We start from the raw sequence: 16442 nt of genomic DNA, 5'->3' as shown, positions 1-16442 counted from the left end.
TGTCACCAAATTTTATATGCATATTCAAAAGGTCTGAGAATCGGCTACTATCTATTTTTCATGCCCCTAAGTGGTAAGGGATCAACCCTTAACATTTTTTTATTTACATGGCAACACAACGTTTGCCGGGTCAGCTAGTACACATATAAAATCTGTAACCTATAATCTGTATTAGTTGACAAATGGGTGTCGGAAATGTCGTACTCCCTTTACACTCTACGCCAAGTATTTAACGATCTAAGCAGTACGAACTACTTCAACATGCTCTCACCCGAGAAATCTATAGTTGTGGTATGATAACGACGTAGCTGAAAATCTCAAAATTTAGTTTAATCGTTACTGAAATTGGCGTGACTGATTATTATAATTAAGATACCAGCAATTTTACGAGACCAGATGAGCTGTTGTTGGCGACGCAACACGTTTAAAATTTTGTGTCATATGTTTCTGTTACTTTATTACTTTTTGCACTACCATTAAATACGTAACATTAACAAAAAACTTGTTTTTGAAAACATTTCTGATAAATTTATTTTTCTATTGTAAGAGTATTTAGTCGAGCATGTACAAGTAGTTCACCTGACGGTAAGTGGATAATGTCGCTAATAAACATCTGTAATCAAATAAGATAAGAATACTACTTGAGTTCTGTCAAAACATGTTGTTACCCTTAAGGACTAAGTTGGGACGCTCGTTGTATTTCTTTCCTACTTACTCCTTTCAAACCAGAACAAAGTAGCTCCTTAAACTACTGTTATAGGGCAGAAACGCATTTGACAGTGGTACGAGTACTTTAAAAGTGGAATCGTGAATAGTTCTATATATAAATATTGAAAACAGATCAACTAAATATCATGTAATTGATCACGATCACGTAATTATCAGTGTAATATTGTATAAAATCAATGATATGCATGCCCACGTATTCTGTGTAGGAGGGCGGGCGTTACGAACGGCACGGCTTATAAATATGATTCTATATAGCAATAGCAATACGATGTAATATGTTGGCTCGCAGATTTAACACAAAAATAACTCTTTTCAGAGCTCATAGTCAATCATTCTACTCGAGCAGTCTGTGGGTCACGTACACGCGTCGAGTGTATGATACTCTAAGGGTACAATACAACAATGCTTTCACAATACTGTTGGGGTTGCCAAAACACTGCAGCGCATCTCAGGTGTTTACAGCCGCCCGGGCTGACGGTTACCATGCCATAATAAGAAAGCGGGTTGTTTCTATGTTTTACCGTTTGCAGAGTAGCACCAATAGTATTTTGAAAATTAATGCGGATAGGGTAGATTGTCCCATACAAAAGTTCTGGGTGGAAGTAGTGACGGGTAGGAAACGTTTACAGGTGTCTACGTTAATTGCTATGTGCCCGTCTCTATCTACTCCCTCTTATCGTGAAGTATGTACCTTATTGTAGGTTCCATAGTGTAATTTACTAACATAGTTGTAAGTAAAATTGTTACTAACACGATATTTTATATTTTATTTTATTTATATTTAATTTTATTTTATTTCATTTTATTTGTTGACATTTGTAATTGATTTTAATTTTTATAACATGGAATCTAATTCTGAAATAAATTATTATTATATACATTCACACCTTTTCTACTTAATAACAACAGTGTTAACCTATGTTAAGCTATATATGTGCTTGAAGGGTGTGGTAAGAGCTATAAGTAACTTAGTCCTCAAGAGTACCAACGCATACTTTGGGATCTAATAATTATATGGGTGCGTTGAGGGTGTGTTACTAAGGGTAGGTTTTTATCTATATTCCTTAATATTTTTGTACAACATCCTGCTTATGCTCCTTCACCGGAGTGCCGGTAAGAGCGTGACTCATAGAACGTGTTTTCCGATTGTATGATTCTTAGCCAATTATAGAAAATGTTCTTTAGTATTAGATTTTTGTGCGTGTGCGGCTTTGATTTGCAGGCAAGGCTATAAGCCATAATCTACCACGCTAGCCCAGCGTAGTTTAGTAGACTTCATCCATCTTTTTAAAGAACAGTCGGATCACAGTGGCCAAAGTGTTCATATTCTCTGTAATAATCACACAGAAAATAAAGTTTTTTTGGAATATAGACTAATAACAAAAATGCGTCTAAAAAAGTTTAACCAGCAGCTATTAAATAGTTTAAAATTTTTAAATTATAATAACAATGTCAATAGTGTTTATTCAAATTTCTTTAAAATAATAAATACGGAGTTTAAAAAAATATTTATACTTAAAAAATATCAGAAATCAGTTGGTTTTAAATTCAATGAATGGGCTACTAAGGGTATTCGTATAAGTCGGGAAACTCTTTTTGACTTGTATAATGAAAGGGCCAATAGTCCTAGCCCCAAGCTTAACGAGCATGTTCGAAGGTACTCTAAATTGTTTAAAAGGGTTTGCAAAATTGCTAAGTCAAATTATTATCATAACAAAATAAAATCATCCGATAATAAAATAAAGGCAGTATGGAAAGTAATAAATGCCGAAGCGGGTAAGTCAAATATGTATACTGACGATATAACTCTTAATACTGAAAAAGGCATTGTCACATCACATAAGGATGTGGCACAAGAATTTGAATCCTTCTTTACTAATATTCCCATGAAAACTACACAATTTCTAAAGTCTTCGCCTGCTCTTTCTGTAAATTTCCTTAAAGAAAATGTAAAAAGTTGCAGTGATAGATTTATATTTAGACATGTTAATAGCAAAGAAGTAATTAAAGTGTTCAAAGATATAAATATTAAAACTACTGAGGATTTATGGGGAATGTCTATAAAAATTTGTAGTTTTATTATTGAGACTATAGCTCCTTACTTAGCCAAAATTTTTAATTTATGCGTAGATCATGGTTGCTTTCCTGATCTAATGAAACAAAGTAAGGTCATTCCTCTATTTAAGTCTGGTGACAACAAAGAGCCTAGTAATTATAGACCAATTTCTGTTTTGCCTGTTTTTAGTAAAATATTTGAAAAACTAATACTTAATCAATTATTAGTACACTTTAATTTTTATAATTTATTCCATAATAAACAGTTCGGCTTCACCAAAGGTAGATCAACCGTTGATGCGGGTGTTGAATTAATGCGAAACATTTTTAACGCTTGGGAAGATGCGCAGGATACTATAGGTGTATTCTGTGATCTTTCTAAGGCATTTGATTGTGTAGAACATAAAACTCTCTTGTTAAAGTTGGAATATTATGGTATACGCGGTACGTCTCTAAAACTGCTTAGGTCTTATCTAGATAATAGAGTACAACGAGTTCAGGTTAAGGGACACAAATCGTTAGGTTCTGGTGTTAAAGTAGGCGTCCCACAAGGCTCTATTTTGGGGCCATTCTTGTTTTTGGTATACATTAATGATCTACCATATGTAATGCAGGACTTATCAAAGGTTGTGTTGTTTGCTGACGATACTTCCTTAATATTTAAAGTTAAAAGACAATCTAACGACGTGAGCGCTGTCAATAAAGCACTTGACATAATTCACAACTGGTTTAGCGCAAACAATCTTGTATTAAATAATAAAAAGACTAAATGTGTCCGATTTGCTCTGCCTAATGTTAAAAAGCTGACGATGAATGTTACCCTTAACAATGATCACTTAGAATTTGTAGATGAAACAGTTTTCTTAGGGATAAATTTAGATTCTAAACTACAATGGAGCCCTCAGATAGCAAAGTTATGTAGTAGACTTAGTTCGGCAGCCTATGCGGTAAAGAAGATAAGACATCTTACCGATATACCAACCGCTAGGCTTGTTTACTTTAGTTATTTTCATAGCATTAAGTCTTACGGTATTCTGCTGTGGGGTAACGCTGCTAGCATAGATGTCATTTTTATACTTCAAAAACGTGCAATTAGAGCCATTTATAGTCTTCGCCCCCGTGAGTCCTTACGAGAACTGTTTAAATCTATAAATATTTTGACAGTGCCTAGTCAATATATTTATGAAAATATCTTATATGCTCGCAAAAATTATTCTTCTTTGGAAAAAAATTATAATAGGCACAGTCATAATACTAGAAATAAAGATAAATTGGCCATACCTCAATTTAGATTAAGCAAGGTGTGTAATTCTTTTATGGGGAACTGTATTCGTTTCTACAATAAAATACCAAAAGACATTATCGATCTATCCGAGAAAAGGTTTAAATCTACTATAAAATTAACTTTATGTAAAAAAGCTTATTATAATGTAAATCAGTACTTAAATGATAAATCCGTATGGTATGACAACTCCAGCTCCAACATCAAAAATTAATTATATGTACCACTATGTAAAATTGTATATTATTTACTCTTTAAAAGATGCAAATATGCACACGTATGGAGTTTCTTGCGCCGCTTCTTCTCCATAGCGAAATACCTTCCGAAGCGGTGGTAGTTTGTTGACTTTCAAAAAGTATTCTATATGAATCAATTTTGAATAAATGAGATTTGAATTTGAATTTGAATTTGAACTTTCTTATCTATTCTTATACGGACTTATACCTCACTAGCAGAACCCGCGGCTTCGCCCGCGTAAAGAATTATGATATTACATACAAATAACTGTAATCGTAAATTTGTACCTTTAACAATTTTAACGCTAAAGTAGTATTAATATTTCATAAATAAAAGCTTTCTTTTTTCGTCACTGTGTACGTAAATTGGTCAAGCTTTCTTCAGAAACATACACTAAAACTCTAATTAGTGGACCTTAATGAAACTTTCTTTAAAATATAAGTTTCATGTAGGATACAATAATTATTATTTTCACTATTCCATAGGAACCGTCCGTGTTATATGGGGCCTTACATACAGTGGTTCTTTCCAGGGTCGGTTGGCGGTTGGCTGGACGGTTAGAGCACCCATTCTTGCCGCCCGCAACTCCAGAAGTCCCCCTTTAGTCTTGTACGACAGGCAGGGGATACTGTAGCCCTGTTCTAACCCAAAATTTTAATCCAAGGTCTATGTGTCTACCACATCACCATCACTAATCCACGCATAACCACAACCATACCCCACGGCAGGACAAAATGTTGGCACGCAGTGTGTCCAAGGTAGTTGCGATGTACCTAATCAGTATACAAAAATGTAGGCTAATTTGAATAAAATTACGCATTATCATATATGAAATTTGCACCTGTCCACGTTGTCGTGTGTTTGTCTGAATAGACGTTATCTGAAATTTCACGATTCTAACTTCGAACCCTAAAGATTCCCGTATACATACATAACACTTCTTTTACCTCCTTAGTAGAATTTGAAAAACATTCCTATGTGCATATGCATCAATAAATACTTTATCAGCAAATTTCTGAAAGCTAATATGCAACACCAGCAGTCGGCAATCCGACATCCACGACCCGCGACTTTCCTTTGTGGCCCGCGGGTCTGCGCGTTACTAATAATTGGCCAAGTGCAAGTCTAACCCGCACCTGGAGGGTTCCGTACAACCGATTTTTTTTTTAATTTCTAGTATTCAATATTGCAGCAGCCATTAAAGTACACACATTGTGAAAATTTGAACTGTCTACCTCTAACGGTTCAAAAGTTAGTTGGAAAAATATCGAATAACAGTTTGTTGTATGGGGACTCATTTATGTTCTAGCGGCCACCGTTATGCATCCTCTGTAAGAATTTCAAATGTCTATCTATTACGGTTCCAGAGAAAGAGCCCTGTGACACACGGACAGACGGACAGCGAAGTCTTAGTAATAGGGTACCGTTTTTATCCTTTAGGTACGGAACCATAAAAAACCGCTGTTCTGCACTTCAGCACGCGCAATACAGTCCCATGTTAAAAATATATGTTACGACGGCCGTGGAATTTCGTCCTACACTAAACCTCTCTGCACTTTGTTCTTTTTCCAGACACGCCAAAGGAAGTAACGTCAATAACGGTTTTTAATGAAACTTAATTTGCTAAAAATGCTGAAACGGATGTGTAAATAGAAAGCCATAATGCAAACACCCTTTTATAGCCGTCTTAAGGGTTGATATAAAAAAACAGTGACCCAGATGTTTCATTGAGTCTAATGATAATTTTTCATAGTGGTTGCTTCCAAATTAACGGATTATAAAATAAAGTTCCAGCCCCTATTTAACGACCTTAAGGGTTGATTTTCAAAAAATAGAAAAATAAGTTATATATTATTTACAACCAGAAAGCAAAATACCAATGTTCATAGACTTTGCTTCATAATCGGCTTACTTCTAAACAAACTTTCAACGCCTTTATTACCCACTTAGGGTAGATTTTCCATAAATGGTGTTAAAAAAGTTCTATCATTCCCAAACAGAAAGCCAATTGCCAATTTTAAAGTCCTTGCTTCCAAATTAACGGTTTTTAAAATAAAATTCCATTCCGTACTAAACGTCCTTAGGGGTTAATTTTTCAAAAACGGTGCAGTGGGTGTTCTATTATTTTTAATCAGAAAGTAGAATACTAAATTACATAGACTTCGCTCTAAAACCTGCAAACTTCTAAGCGTAGTTTCTACCCCGATTTTATCCTCTTAAGGGTAGATTTGCCATAAACGTTGTTAAAGAAGATCTATTATTTCGTACCAGAAAGCTAAATCCTATTTTTACAGTCCTTGTTTCCAAATATACGGATTTTAAAATAAAATTCCATCCCCTGTTAAACAACCTTAAGGGTTGATTTTTCAAAAACTGTAAAATAGGTGTCCTATTATTTTCAATCAGAGAGCCAAATAACAATTTTCATAGACTGCTTAAAAAGCTGCGGACTTCTAAACGAAGTTTCCACCGCTATTTTACCTTCTTAAGGGTAGATTTTCTATAAACGGTGTAAAAGAAGCTCTATTATTTCGAACCAAAAAGCTAAATGTTATTTTTACAGTCCTTGTCTCCAAATTAACGGATTTTAAAATAAAGTTCGATTAATCGAACTTAAGGGTTGATTTTCCAAAAACGGTAAAATAAATGTTCTATTATTTTCAATCGGAAAGCTGAATACCAATTTTCATACTTTGTTTCAAAATCTGTGTTCTTCCCAACAAACTTTCAACCCCTATTGTACCCTCTTAAGGGTAGATTTTCCATAAATGGTGTTAAAAAAGTTTTATTATGTCCAACAGGAAAGCTAAATGCAGGTTTTTATAGTCCTTGCTTCCGAATTAACAGAGTTTGTAATAAAATTCCATCCCCCATTAAACGACCTTAAGGGATGATTTTCCAAAAACAATGAAATAGGTGTTTAATTATTTTCTATCGAAAACCCAAGTACCGATTTTCGTACAGTGTACATTAAAACGGGGGGACTTTCATACAAATTTACAACCCTTATTTAACCCAAATAAGGGTTGATTTTCCAAAAACGATAGAATTAAAGTTCTACTATATTTAATCAGTAAGGCAATAACTAACTTTCATAGTGCTGGCTTTCAAATTGGCAAATTTTAAAATAAGCTGTCAACCTCTATTTTACCAACTTAAGGGTTGATTTCCCAAAAATGGTGAAATAGATGTTTAATTATTTTCTATCGAAAACTCAAATACCGATTTTCATGCAGTTTACATTAAAACTGGAGGACTTTCATACAAACTTACAACCTTTATTTAACCCACATAAGGGTTGATTTTCCAAAAACGGTAGAACTTAAGTTCTATTATATCTAACCAGTAAAGCAATGGCTAACTTTGATAGTGCTGGCTTCCAAAATGGCAAAATTTAAAATAAGCTGTCCACCAGTGTCCACCCCTATTTAACCACCTTTAGGGTTGAATTTGGAAAAACCCTTAGATTAGATTTTTATTTCTTTAAATCACAAAGCTAAATACCAATTTTCAGCCTGTTTGCTTTAAAACTGACGGACTTTCATACTTACTTATAGGGGAAACTGAGGACACTTGACCCTTACGGGAGACTTGGTACACTGGATTTACAGAGCTTCTGTGAACACAATATGATTTTAGTGGGGCAATATTGGTTGTCTATGATACGTCATAACTTTCTAAACTTGGTACTCTTGTCCAATTTGATATTTAAGCAGATGGCGGATGATTGTGTGTTTCGTGTCGCAGGAAAATATTTTTCGTAAGTTTTCATTTTGATTAAATAATTGGTTAGTAAACTTATTTTGGGTAAGTAACACTTTTAAACTATTCGTTATCTATGTGTCTAAACGTCTGCTTCATAGAAAAGTGTTAATAGTAGTAGATTTTTTTACTATATATTTTTATAACCACATGCTAGGGTACACTTTGTACATATGGGCGCAAATCAGTATCTTATGTTTATATTATAACATTTAATGTTTAAAATAATTATTTATGGGTGTAAATCTGTATCTTACGTTTATATTATAATATTTAATGTTAAAAATAATTATTCGTAATTACAATACTGTTATTAATCTAACCTCAATGTCTCTTAGACATTGCACTGACTCTTTCGACTGATTTTAAAACATTGATTTTGTAATTTATTTTTAATAATTCATATTGTTGCATAAACCTTCGAAGTAAAAATCAATTAGATTATTATGACTCCAATTTTATTGTTTTATAAACAAAACTTAGTTTAATTTGCATCCTACTAGTAGCGCCCTCTTTTGGCGATTTATGAAAACTTGTAAGGAATATTTGCGTGTTGTAACGCGCTTGTTTATTAAAACAAATGTAATTTGTGTAAGATAAATTATTTGGAGTAACGTAAAATTCATTATAATATTACTTTTTATTATGTCAATTTTGATTGTCAATGTGGAATTAATATTTAGATTAAAATATGGACGATTTCCGGTAGTACTTCAAAATACTTTGTTAGTCATACCAAATAAATTATATAAATTATAATAATATTAAAATACTTATTTTCGTATTTTTAAAACAATATTTTCAATATAATGTTATTTTATTAACAGTTAAATTTATTGTGAATCACGTCACTTGTTATAACAAAACAAATGATGTGAGGTAGTTCTTATGCTGTTTGTCACTCGAGTAGTATTTAAGTCCACGCGCTGGTAGAGCGTGGTACATTCGCATTTAATCAGTCGTGTAAGTCGTTACTCTGCTCGAATTGTAAATAAAAGTGAATAAAAGTGATTCTCATATTAAAGTCGTTTCGTTCAGTTTATTAATAAAGTGCGGTATTGGGATATCGTCGACATACACGTTCTTATGGGAGATATGATCCCCCCCGCATCAAGCGTCCACTAATGTTTATTTTTGAATAATTTCAAGGTTCAATATGCCTAGAGTATATAAAACAATAGAAGGTGCAGGAAAAAAATATCAACCATAAGATACTGTGATAATAGGAACATTAAGTAATGTTAGCTGAAAACATAGTTACTCGTATATGTGATTTATCAAAATAGTGGATATGTTGTTGTTGTTGTTCCTACTTTATCTACTAAGCCAATAAATCAATGATAAATCTATTTTAACATATTTTTTTCATTTTGGTATCATATCAAAATATAGGAGACTTATTTCCCTCAGGATCAAGTATCCCAGAGGGGGGGGGGGATCAAGTCAGACATATATATGGGACACATGGTATCATTCCCTATACAAAGTTTTCGTGGGCTGGTTACAAAATTTATATACCGATATCATTCGCTTTTATACTTAGTATAGCCAATGAAATTCCACGTATTTCAGTACGCATATATCTAAAATCGGATCAATATTTACCAAATAGTGGTCAAAAAACAAAAGGGGGGATCAAGTGTCCTCAGTTTCCCATATCTATTATGACATTTTCCTCCACAAGCAATTACTTTAAAAACGCCAGCTTATTAAAACTAAAAATATAATCTTTATTAAATTGTACAGGGTATCCTATAAGTACCAAAATAAACTTGAGAGGAAAATAGGGGCTGACCTCTCAGGGAAAAGAATACCTTCGTAAACATTTCACCGATTTCAAAATATCAATTATTTATATATGTATTTTTTAATTCAGGTCTCTTCGTCGCCCTTTGTTAAACAGAATGCACAAATAAGGTGATGTATTGTTTATTTTTCTATAAAATACTATTTAAAATAATTTATTGTAACATTCAATTACTCTTATTTATTTATTATTGATTGCATCACATTACTATTTAAAATTTAGTACGAATAAAAGCTTAATTCTTAAACGTTTTTAATATAAATCTATAACTGTTATAAGATATATACTGTGAAAGCGAAAGGAAGTTAATGTTTTATTAATTGTCATTTACCGGTCATGAATATATTAAGGCAATGATTGTTAAGAAATTCAGCCTCTCAATCGGACTGGCCGAGATAAGAATCCTTATCTGAAAGTAATTGTCACTTGCTGATGGAAAACATCACGCACAAATCTTCACGACTGAGAGTTATTTTTAAAAGTTAAAAATGTATGAAGTCCACCAATTCGCATTTGACCAGCGTGGTGGATTATGGCCAAAACCGTGGGACAGTAATGGGTTGACGACAATAACACAGGACATCCTAGCACTAATCTGTTACTGTAGAAATCCTAAAATGATCTATCCTACAAAAACGGCACGAATTTATTGATTTTCAAAGAAGCAACAGGCGGGAGTGGCGCAGTTAATTTGAACATTGATTTCGAAAAACTTCCAAATATTCTCCGATATTTTCCAAAATATAGCTTTGTATATATCATATATTTAAAATTCTTGTGTCACAAAGTTAGTTACCGCACTCCTCCGAAAAGGCTTTACCGATTTTCACCAAATTTTATATGCATATTCAGTAGGTCTGAGAATCGGCTACTATCTATTTTTCATACCCCTAAGTATTTTTTATATGGCAACACAACGTTTGCCGGGTCAGCTAGTATCATATATATGTATATTTATTCTTTGACTAAGGTGTTGTAGGTTTCATCAACACAAGTACTCCATCTGATCCCAGATGGACTACTTGTATTTCCCATTTTGGTCTGTAATCTAGCTTTTTGCTTGAATAGTTACGCAGTATCGCCACAATCAATGATAAATAAGAGTAATTTCGTCTTCGCGACAACTGCCCAAAATATATATCATCATATATAGTATATCCTCAAACAATCAATTAGTAAAAATAATCGAACACCTTATACATCTAAGTGCAGCTCATAATAATCAAATAATTTTGGAATAACTACAACTCACTTAGCCTTTTCTAGTCTCAAAGCATTTCCGTGTCAATAGTGGAAATTAAAATAGTTGATTATGAAGAAATATAAATACAGTTTCTGGTAGCGGTAATCAGAGTTCATTCCATACATATTTCTCGAAACGCAAGAAATTCTTTCAGAGCTGGCAGTTATCTCCTATAGAGACGTGGGAGAGCCGCGGTATCATGTGCTAATTATTATCATAGAACGAGTGTGGAGTCAGGGCTGATTGAACGTCCGCGCCTCGTGTCGAGCGGACGTTGCGCGTGTACCGCGATACTGCGAACGGCTTTAACAATTTTCAAAGTTATTCACTATTATTTATTTTTAAATTTAACTCGTGTTTTTAAAAAGCCGTTTAACGCACCCGGTTAAAATACTTCAATTTATTGCTGCGGTAAGTCAATTTGTATTATTGAATTAATGTTTAAAATAAAATTTATTTATTTATGCTGCTTTTTGTTTTAATTTTTTTGGGGGGGGATGTTTCGTACATTTATTTTTACGTGCACTTTTTATAATTAAATTTGTTGTGCTCCTCTGTTTTATTGCGTCGCCTTTAATACTTGATGCAAGTAGTCGCGACTTTTAAAAACTATACTTATTGTTACTAAATTGGTCGTACTTAACTAGTTAACTTAAATAAATGTATAGTGATATTTTTAAGAGTTTAATAGTTGTTTTCTAAAAAATGGAGTTTTGTGATTTGAGATTGTTCGTTTTCGCTGTATGGGACTTTTATGTTATATGTTATTTGTTCTAACTTTTCCCGTTTTCAAAGCTTATGTAAATTGACTTAGAGTTCAAAAATGCATACATGTTAATGTTAATCATTTTAAAAATATGTTTTACTTTTCACAAACATTTAAGTTTTTATTTAGAAATGTCGAAAATTTTAGTGCGTAACTTTTTAAAAGCATCCTTGTACAATGCCAATTTTTTTTTCCATTCTGTGAAAGCCTCGCGTCGTCTCAATTAGCTATGTAATTTATATCGACACTTGCACTGAATCAATTTAAGTTCACTGGTATAAAAGATCCGCATACGACAAGGAGTTTGGAAAACAATTTTTAACCCTTGTTAATTTTCTGCATTTTAAAATTCTCTGCGTTTCTGACTCTTCTGAAATCATAATTATAATATCGGCAACATAATGTGTGCAACAGAAAAACTAAAACGCACATCGTGTCGCGTAAGATATGATGTCTTGTGGTAACGCAATATGAATCATCGAAAATATTTGATTGCAATCTATTATGAAACTTTGTGTTCTACAAAATTTAACAAGAATGTGTATAAAAACTTAAAGCAATTCGCCAATTAACATTATGCTTAATTACATATTAGAGTTGCCATCTTATATTGGAGCGTGCTTTGTCATGTATAAGTATATTTGGGCACTTTTATAATCAACTAGTTTATAAAAAAAGTAATATAACATACTAACATACATAAAACTGAAAATTCGTACCTTCAACTTTACTAAAGATCGTCACTTGATCAAATACATAGTTTACGATTTAATTATTACTAATATCGATTAAAATAATCGATGTTTTGGGTCCAAAACATTGATTATACTGCGGCACGTGCGTTTTAGAACCAGTCCATGATTTCTTACGTCCGTTATTAATAATAAATCTATCTAATTTGACCTACCAAAGATACAAAATTAACAGTTTGTTAAATGTTGATCTTTGACAGGCAAACCATTGGATGGATTGAATATTACTATTGACGTGCTACGTAATAACGTTATAAGAGTAATTTTGAAGAAAGTGTTGTTTATTTTTTGAATAATTTTGTCACATAATATGCAAAGCAAACAATTTTCATAATCACATGCCAAAACGGCAGCAAAAATTATACATTTTGTAATTGGATTTTGTACCACGTCCACATATTTGGCATTTTGAAAAATTGTTGCGTACGTTAATGTTAAGTAGTTCAACTGGCCGAAATACTACAAAATTAAATGGTCTAAGTGTCCTTTAGACCACACGACTTTTCTTTAGTTACCATCCAACTATATATACACATATATATATATACACACACTTTATCTTGGTAAATATTTCTATTAGTAATGAATAACATTATTTTCCAGGTATTAAAGTTACATTAAAAAAATAAGAATATCTTAAAGTCTCGTCACCAAGAAACATTTTTATTTTTAAACAACTTTGCCATGCTGCTAATGATGCCGTTAATACTTTCTTGGCAAGTTCTGCCTTGACGCTTTGAGGAGCATGTATGACTTAAGTCCCACTTAATTTAATCTTCTCGCGATACGGACACGAACAAGGACGTTAAGAGCTTACTTACTCTAGGCCATTATGGGTTTGAAAGGCAGTTTGATGTCGATTTTTCTAATCAAATCATTTATTTTGCTTAATATAGGTAAATACAGCTGTTATAACAAAATTGTCCTCTTTATTCCACCTGCTAGAGGTATGCTTAATACTTATTATAAAGTTTAACTAATTGTCATTAAATAAAATTATACAAACTCATTTTGGTGGTACGGAACTCCCTGGATGCTAGTGCGACTTGCACTTGACCAATTATTAGTTCTATATGTCATTCTCGATCGAGTGAACCATCACGCATATTTTGGGAGTTTTATCGCTATTTTTCACGTTTTTGAGATTGTTGAGTAGACTAGAACATAAAAAATATGAATTCCTGAGTATTTAGGCCAATCCGAAATACTAAACAAAAACTCGCAAGTTCTTTAAATATATTTTTTCATATCCCTTTCAAAATAAAAGACTTTAGGTAAATAGCGAATATGTAGACTTCAGCCACTTTCTTGGTAAAACTTTTAGGATTGTAGATGTCCCAGGTAACTTTTACAAAGCCATAATTTTAAACAACAAGTTAGTAGCTAAAATTAGCTGTATAACTTGGATCGGAAAATTGGAAAGGGCATCGAAGACGGTTCGAGCTACACCTACCCAACACCTACTAAAAACTTCATTTTTTATTGATGTGTGCGTCTTATCATGCAAAGTGAAGATGATATTACGTTTGTATTTGAAGTTATGTGTAGGTGCAGACGATGGTTCGTTTGAGAGATTTTAATGGTTACTAAAACTATGTATTTTATTTCCACTGGATGGATACTTCGTATTAAACTAAAATCTAAATTAAATGACGTTGGTAACGAGAAGGAAACCTTTGTTCAACACCACATGACGTGTCATAGTGCAAATTCCAAAAATGTGCGAAGTTGGCACTATTTTACATATGTAAGAAGTAACCATTCTGCCCGAGTATAAGAATAATTTTTAATTTTCAATATAAATGAAATAAAAAATTAAAGGCTTGTACTGTATTTGTTGCCCTTCAATTAATGAGTTTAAGTATTTTTAGCCTATTGAAGGAAGTACTTTAGTGTTGATGATTTAACAGAAATACATTATTCGTATATCACATAATATTTCAGGAAAATGTTTGTTGTTTGAACGATCACTGTAATTGATGGATTCCATTACGACGCCTCAACAGCTACGACGTTGCTACGCTGCACTTCGTAGCTGACTATAATTCGTAGCAAACTACAATATAAAAAATGATTATGTAATTTTGTACTGTCATACTACGTATTATATCGTACACAGTTATCTATAGTATCTACTAGCTTAGTAGTGTTTTTGTTATGTTTATTTTTCATTTTTGGGTATATTATGGGTATATTAGAGCTTGGCTAGCGAAATGTGATCCTGCCATTAAAAAAGAGAAAAGAAACAAGCATTCACGGAAAAAGTAGAGTGTTTAGATCCATCTTATAAATACAACTAAATATCTTGATACTGAAACTATTATTATGTTATCTTATTATATTAGTATAAATTCGTCAAACATTGTTAAGTTAGAGTGATATACTTACCTACTACCTTACCACTGTGATATTAATGCCATTGAAACTATTTCGAGCTTGGCAAAGAGGAGTGTAGCGCTCCGGCGGCTCACAACGTCGTAAAGGGCAAAAGCTTGTCTAGATCTAAGTTTATTTAATTATCTTAGGAGTTTGAAGATAAATCGCGCTCTTTTCTTTTAAGTAGTCAGAAGTAAGATATATATTTCTTTTAAATACAAATACAAAAGGTGAAAATATATAAAAGTCTATTTCGTTATTAGTATCTATACATATAAATAAAATTGGAGTGTCTGTTTTTAATATTGGAATAACCGCTTTTTACTACATGCATATGAATATACGGTACATACACCAAAATATTTATTTTTACAGTTTTTGTCTGTCTGTTTGTTCTGGCTAATCTCTGAAATGGCTGGACCGATTTTGACGGGACTTTCATTGGCAGGTAGCTGATGTAATAAGGAGTAACTTAGGCTACTTATATTTTAGAGCTAGCTATGCCCAGCGGTTTCACCCGCGTTAAAAAGAAACCTAACAATATCATAAACAAAAAAATTCGTCAAGACTAAATGGTCTTTGAAATGTGCCGGGTCCATAATTTGATTTTAAGGTCTTCCTTATATATATTATAGTATATTCTATACACGTAAAATAATACAAAAACTGTCACATTCTAGAATTGTAATCTAGCCGCATAATAGAGGTGTAGCTTTTCGGGAACGAAGGGGACGGTTCACCAAAGGTAACACATTTAGGGGGCAAAAATAGCGTTTTTATTTTATTTTACGTGTATATCTTAAAGGAATATTATACTTATGTTTAAAACATAATTATACGACAAAAACCTACGCTAGTAAAAAAAAATGTTACTGAAAAAATAAATAGCTTACTACTTACCTACTACTACTTTGTAGTTACCTACTAGATTCTTATATATTATTTAGTAAATTAGTATTAGTGGTTGATAGAGCTCTTGTTTATTTTATAGGTCATCGAGGCGTATTGCTGGCCACAGCAAACAGCAGCGCGGCCAGCGGTGAGGCATGCGTCGCGGTAAGTATTGAGCGGCGAAAACAAATGTAGGACAATGTATGACCACTTGGCCACAGGCAACAGCGGCGCGGTGAGCGGGGCGACGGACGGCGCGGCAAGCTGTGGCGTGCCACCAAAATAATATAATATCCAATATCCAAAAAAGTGCGTTCTTAGCTCAAGAAATTATTCAGTCAAGAATAGGGGCGCCACTTAACCAATACGCTCCGCTCGCCGATCCGCTCGCCGTTCCGCTCGCCACTCCGCTCGCCGCGCCACTCGTCGCACCGCCCTTAGCTGTGACCGGCACGTAACACGTCACTGAAAATCTAGTTTGACTTGTCTGTAACAAGGTTTGACGTATACGCGAAAAGTTGATAAAAATGCAACCAATAACG

Source organism: Epargyreus clarus, unplaced genomic scaffold (assembly GCF_041222505.1).
Source record: "Epargyreus clarus isolate Ecla_fem2 unplaced genomic scaffold, WU_Ecla_fem_2.2 ptg000007l, whole genome shotgun sequence".
In the NCBI taxonomy this organism is placed as follows: Eukaryota; Metazoa; Arthropoda; class Insecta; order Lepidoptera; family Hesperiidae; genus Epargyreus; species Epargyreus clarus.
Note: the sequence above shows the minus strand (reverse complement) of the source record.